This window comes from Eriocheir sinensis, chromosome 37 (genome assembly GCF_024679095.1).
Source record: "Eriocheir sinensis breed Jianghai 21 chromosome 37, ASM2467909v1, whole genome shotgun sequence".
In the NCBI taxonomy this organism is placed as follows: Eukaryota; Metazoa; Arthropoda; class Malacostraca; order Decapoda; family Varunidae; genus Eriocheir; species Eriocheir sinensis.
The window spans coordinates 423,036-430,535 of NC_066545.1; positions in this window are offsets into that span (position 1 = coordinate 423,036).

A 7,500-nucleotide genomic window follows, 5' to 3' on the forward strand; every position below is an offset into this window, starting at 1 on the left:
ACACGCAATTTCGGGTACAGAGAGACCCGTGATATTTAGAGGAGCAGACGACCAAAGAGAACCGTCACTGATAGTTGGCTCTCGGTCGAATCCCCTTGGCGTCGTCTCCACTATATACACTACCGTAACGTAATACAAGTCTACTCAAAAGTATCTGGTCGTCTCACTTCGCTCCTGCTAGTTTCAGCAAGATAACTCCATATGTTCTACTAAAATACTATTATTACTACTACTACTACTACTACCAAAGTATAGATAGTAAAGACGGGACACTTGCGACATTCCCTTGTCACCGGGACGACGGTGGTGCACCAAGCGGCGCGCTCGTAACATTACTTAGCAGAAGGTTAATAACATGACAAGCGCTCGCGCGGTTCTGTGCTGCAATAAATGGCCTAAACTATATTTTTTTCGATTTACGAAGAGCAAGGAAATGTTAATTATGTATTTTCAATTACATTTTTTATAGATTATTGGGTTTACACCTAATAGACACCTCAGTCAGTAAGCCAACCAAACCACCACCACCACCACCAGCTAGCCAGCCACCACAACCACCAGTCAGCCAGCCACACTACCAGTCAGCCACCTGAGCTTACAAGTGGTTGTATAAACTTAAGTTTATTATATCTTCGTATTGCTTTGCCTACACAAGTACAGCCTCTACGATGTGCCATAACAAGCTATACCTGTGTTGCAGGCTACAAATACTTATAAAAATAACGTTATCTTTCTTCATTCTGCTTTATGTAAAACCCAGTTACATATCAAAGCTATTTTCACAGGTGCACCTGTGTTACAGCCTACAAGTAGTTACGAAACGAACATATGGTGCTAGTAGTTTTAGATAGAGATCCATACCACAGGAGGCCATATTCCAGGTGAAGAGGTAGGTACGAGCTGTTAGTGACCAGCGACATTCATGTGCAGCTGTCAATGACGAGCGACACTCTTCTGTATCATCTACTCATATTATCTTTAAAATATAAGCTTTCCATATCAGTGCATCGTTTTATAAATGACCGTAAAGAAGCAATACATATTGCTACAACCGACATAAGTGCCAACATGCCCCTAAAGGGCCTAAACAATGATGGTTTTGGTGCCAGCACATACAACTGTCATCACAAGTTACGCGCGCGCCGCTTGGGGCGCCACGCTCGCCCCGATTATAGGTTTCCCATGGTATAGGGGAGCGCGAGAGTGTCCATCTATACTCTTTGCTGCTGCTGCTTCTAATGCTACTGCTGCTACTACGACTATTGCAGTTGCTACTGTTACTACTGCAACTACCTGCTGTTCTCTGCACAGACCGAACAAATATCCATGCATATTAAGTTTGGCGGTGATTGTCATCAGGAAACTGCTCATCGAATTATCTGTACATAGTACGATGACAAGTAAGCGTTGCTCTTTTCCATTTCTCAATTGCTGAAAGGGGATGACCCAGCTGGACCCAAGAACAGTACCAACACAGCCTCGGAACTTGTTGAACTTTCACCCGGAATAGTAAACACGATTATACGACTACGAAAAATGAATAGCGTACGAAGCCAAGACCAACATTAAGATGTTCCTAATCAACATATGAACAGAAAATGAAGGTAAAAGACACCATTGGTCTCCTAATAAAGGTGAGCGATGGTGGCGCCACGAATTATTTGAAAACTTGAAAAAAACATTTCTCTCGTTTTTTAACGTTTTGTACTATGACGCCGGTGGGCTATCTTGGTGGGGCCTGATGGTGGACCCCAGCCCGTTATGGCGCAGGCATGTGTTATAGTGGCGCCATCTTGCTTGGCCATTGCTGCCCCTCGGAGCTCATCGTTGATCATCCCTTTTAGAGAGAGAATCTAGAGGCGATTTGATGGGTGGTCTTAGGATAGCATGTGGGTAATCTAAGGTCACTCGGCGGTGACTGAAAACCCCCAGCTTGTGGCAGCGTGTGGGATGCGAGCCCTCTTTCAGGGCCCACGTCCTTCTGGACGCGGCGCCGGAACTCTAACCACTCAGCCATCGCTTCCCCGACAATGTATCTAGACTTACAGAAAGCCTCTGGATACTACCACACGAATACATAGCGTGGACAAGAAATAGGCTCACTGGAAGGAAACAGGTTTTACTCAATGGACAGATTTTAGAGTAGGTCAGTGGAGGCACCCATTCTCTTTATTCTTTATATCAACAACTTAGAAATCAGACTAAAATCCTCCATACCGATGTTTGCTAATGAGAGTAAAGTCTAAGAAAGGCCATCACTATAGCCGATTGGAAAGCTGATCGAAAAATTATACCAACAAAATGCTACCGAAGAATTTAGTGATCCAAAAAGTGAGTGGAAAACATATTCAGGTCGCACAAGTGGAATCGGATCTTTGGATCACTATCAACGGTGATCTGCTACGTAGGGAGGGGGTGGCTGAGTGGTCAAAGTGCGGGCGCGGTGTCCTGGATGAATTGAGTTCAGGTCCCGTCCGCCGCTACAAGATGACAATTTTCAAGTATCGCCGAGTGGCTTAAAACTACCAACAAGTTGTCCTGAAGACCACCTATCAACCCGGACTCTAGTGAAACTCTCTACATTGGAGCAAAAATGAGTTTCGGGGAGGCAGCATGAGGCAAACATGATGGCGCCACTATTAAAGCACTTACCAGCACCACGGACGGGCTGGGGCCGACCAGCAGACCTCATCAGGATAGCCTATCAGTACAATAGGCCGAAAGTAAAAAAAAATACCATGAGTCTTGCGAAAACAAAAGTCAACATTATGCTCGGATTCACCACACGTTTGTGTATATATCAACCTTGTGTGACTGGTTTATGAGACATCACCTGAAGTGCGCTCCTTCAGTTACAAAAAGAATATCGAATTACTCGAGAGTACAGCGACGAGCTACGAAAAGGATACCATCATGACCACGGAGAAATTTGAGAAAGTACTTTTAAGAGAAACACTGAAGTTTTTGACGAGCAGATTAAGGCACTAATGCAGGCAACCTCGTTATAATCTCGCTCTTCCATGTTCCCATGTTTCCTTCTCCTCTTCCTTGTCTCTCAACTTTCCTTCTTAATTTGTTTTGACTGTTGTTGTTGTTGCTTCTGCTGCTGCTGATATTGTTGCTTCTGCTATTATTATTATTATTATTATTATTATTATTATTATTATTATTATTATTATTATTATTACCTCCGCCAACGAAGTTGGGAGGAGGTTATATTTTCGGTCCGGTCAGTATGTTTATTTATTTGTTTGTTTGTTTGTTTGTTTGTTCGTGAGCAGTCTCCTGTGGACAATTTTGTGGATATCTCAATCAATTTTTCAGGGAAACTTCGTGTCCATTCAGAATAGAACCCATTATTTTTTTATATCAAAGGTCAAAGGTCAAGGTCAAGGCCAAGATCGCACAAAACGTCATTTTGGCCATAACTTCGGTTCTCGTCATCGTATAGACTTCAGTTTTGGTTCATATTTTAGCTCATGGAAAGACGCACCTTGCATAGCCTTGACCTTGACCTTTGACCTTGACCTCGAAAAGTTCGTCCTAGGTCAAAGTTACCAAAAAAATAGAATTTCATCAACTTTCGAAACAAATGCTTCCATATGATGCACCTTGCATTCAGAATAGAACCCATTATTTTTTTGAAGTCAGAGGTCAAAGTCAAGGTCAAGGTCGCACACAACGTCATTTTGGCCATAACTTCGCTTCTAATCATCGTAGAGCCTTCAGACTTGGTTCATATTTTAGCTCATGGAAAGACGTTTCCTTGCATGGCCTTGACCCTGACCTTTGACCTTGACCTCGAAAAGTTCGCCCAAGGTCAAGGTTTCCAAAAAAATAGAATTTCATCAAATCTCGTAATAAATGCTTTCATATGATGCACCTTGCATGGCCTTGACCTTGACCTTTGACCTTGACTTCGAAAAATTATCCCAAGGTCAAAGTTTACAAAAAAAAATTTTTCATCAAATTTCGAAACAAATGCTGATGCATAGGATCACAGTTGATGCCCATACCAATTTTCAGGACGATCTTTAGCGGAGGTGTGCACTCTCCGAGTGCTATGCGTCTAGTTATTATTATTATCTGGCGTCGTTGTCCGCCTCTCTACCCGATGGGGACCACGGCGCAAACTCATTGGTTCGATTCTGGTGATGGGCACCATTTACCTTGTCTTGTTCTTGACTCAATTATTATTATTATTATTATTATTATTATTATTATTATTATTATTATTATTATTATTATTATCATTATTATTATTATCATTATTATTATTATTATTATTATTATTATTATTATTATTATTATTATTATTATTATTATTATTACTGTTATTTTTTATCAACAAAGGAGACGGCTCAAGGGCAAGGAAAAGAGTGTAAAAAAAAGCCCGCTACTTACTGCTCCCATTGTTGTTGTTTTATATAAAATTATCACAATCACTAACACAATCATCAGCACCAACAGCAGCATTTACTGAGAAAAATTTCGAGCACTTCAAAACTTCCTTCATTATATCCTAAATGTTCCCCTTTAAAATATTTTCATGAAAAAATATTTCCTAGTTCACGGTTCTCACGTCGATGATTAAATTTATTAACTGGCGTGCAAAATAAGTGTGTGTGTGTGTGTGTGTGTGTGTGTGTGTGTGTGTGTGTGTGTGTGTGTGTGTGTGTGTGTAGGTTTTATATTCAACGTGTTTATTACCTAAGTATGTCTTCTTTTTTACCTAATTCTAAACTTTGAAAGTAAAGCGCGCACACACACACACACACACACACACACACACACACACACACACACACACACACACACATATCCGTAGTGTAACGGCTAGCGCGTTCACCTCATAACAGAGAGGACCCGGACTGTGGAGACGGATAGGCAGTCTCCTTTCAGTGCACCCTCTCTACCCGCCAGCGGATGCGTACCGTATATCTGTCAGGGGTTGTGTTCCTCCTTTCAGGTGGGTGTGGCTGTAAGGTTTCAACCGTACCCAAAGATCCATTAAGTGTGAGATCTCTCATTCGGGGGGGTATTGGCTTGCGATTGCGAGTCTATCGCGTGATCAGACCATGGTGAATTACACACGTGGTTCCGTGAACCAAGGCTCAGCGACGTTTGGCTCCTCCTCTGCAGTTCAGATATTAGTGTTCATGTCTCAGAAGCATACGAGAAGACGGGGTACTAGAGTATGTATGAGCTTCAGTTTGAGTTTCGGAATGATGTTCTTGTCTTGCTAGTGCTGTTGTTATCTGGGCAGGCATCGGGGGATTTATACCTTTGATCCCTCCTTAGTGATGAGTATCAGAAGTGATTAACCGTCTTAAGCTCACTTTTGCTGCTTGTTATGATTTTGTGTTTTTGGTCCTTATTTCCATGCCGCACATGATAGACGTTTCTTCCAGACAGACAAAACCTCCAAGAGGATTTGCATAAAATTTCAGCTTGGTCTGATTATTTCTATGGAAACAGATATTAATAAATCGTTGGAGGCCTTCACCACAATATTGAACAATGCCATAAGCAAAGGCGTACCCTATCGTAACAGACGTTCAACTTTTAAGAAGAAACCCAAATGGTGGAATAGCGATAGCAAAAATAGCTTGTCTCTTAAAAAAACGCGTATACAGTACTTACATATCAACCCAGAATGAGGCTGACAAACTAGAGTTGGACAGAATTCGCCGCTAAACGAAGAAATTAATACAACGAAGCAAAAAATATCTTGAAGAATATGTAGCGGAAACAAGTAAATCTAATCCTAAAGATTTGTTTAGCTATGTAAATAATAAAAAGTCACTCACTTGTAGTATCGGACCGCTTGCTAATGATAATGGTAACCACACGAACGACGAAAATGAAATGGCTGCAATCCTAAATAACTTTTTCGCATCCATATTTACCGACGAAGATTGTTTATCTCAACCGCCGGAGGTTATAAGGACCGAAAAGGTTTTAAATGGCGTGCTCATCGTAAAAAGTTACATTTTACGCACAATTCAAAAGATTAAAGTAAGAAAAGTTCCTGTTCTAGACAAAATCACACCTAGAATTTTAAAAGAAACCAAACATCAAATTTGTAAACCGCTCTCTATCTTAATCAACAAATCTTTAACAGCAGGAAAAGTTCCGTCGGATTGGAAACTAGCAAATGTCACACCCATTTTCAAAAAGGGGGACAAGTCTCATCCAGGAAACTATCGACCAATTAGCCTGACATCGATTGTTTGTAAGTTAATGGAGACCCATTCGCAACAATATGGTGAAATTCTTCGAAGAAAATAATATAATAAATAACTCGCAACATGGTTTCCGTAGTAAACGTTCGTGTTTAACTAGCTTACTTGATTTTTTTCAGTACATTTTTTAGGTGTTCGATGAAAGCAGATCAGTAGATATCATATATCTGGATTTTCAAAAGGCATTTGATAAGGTCCCCGACAAACGATTGCTCAGTAAACTATTGGCGCACGGTATCTCGGGTAACATTCACAATTGGCTTGTGGACTGGCTCTCTGAGCGGAAACAGAGAGTAGTTCTTAACGGTGTTTCATCTAACTGGCTCGATGTTAGAAGCGGCGTACCTCAAGGATCAGTACTTGATCTACAAAAATCGCTAGTAAGGTGACTACGACACTCGACGAAGAAGAATTACAATCAGATTTAGATCGACTTGCACGTTGGGCCAATCAATGGCAAATGAAATTTAACGTTGACAAATGTAAAGTGTTACACATCGGAAACAAAAACAATCGCGTTCAGTACGTAATGAATGGCCAACAACTTTCTGAAGTAAGTAAAGAAAAGGATCTTGGAATCACTATATCAATCGATTTAAAGCCCCGTCAGCATTGTTCAGAGGTAGTTAAAACCGCAAACAAACTGGTTGGCTTCATCGGACGAGTCTTTAATAATAAATCGGAAAAAGTAATATTAAAACTGTATAATTCGCTGGTTTGACCCACCTAAAGTACTGTGAACAGTTGTGGTCTCCCTATTACAGAAAAAACGTAGAAAAGTTAGAACGGGTTCAACGGAGATTAACAAAAATGATTCCTAGGTTGAGATGTTTATCTTACGAACAAAGGCATAAAGAAGTAAATTTATTCAGCCCATCAAAACGAAGAATGCGAGGCGATCTAATAGAAGTGTTTAAAATGTTTAAAGGATTAAGTGATATTAATGCGGAAGATTACTTTACAATTGATCGATCAAACAGAACAAGAATAAATAACAATTTCAAGATAAGTGGTAAAAGATTCTCGTCGCACGAAGCCAAACACTTCTTCAATCGAGTCGTTAATGTTTGCAATTCTCTACCCTGTGATGTCGTTGATAGTACAACAGTTACGGCCTTCAAGAATAGATTAGACAAGTATTCTAAATTCAATCAGCAAGTAAGATATTACTCATTGTCGTAATAACGTTAAGTTCTTTCGAATACTGGTGTCCTTGTCCGTTTTTTATCGCCCGGTTAGCGGTAGCAGTAATGGT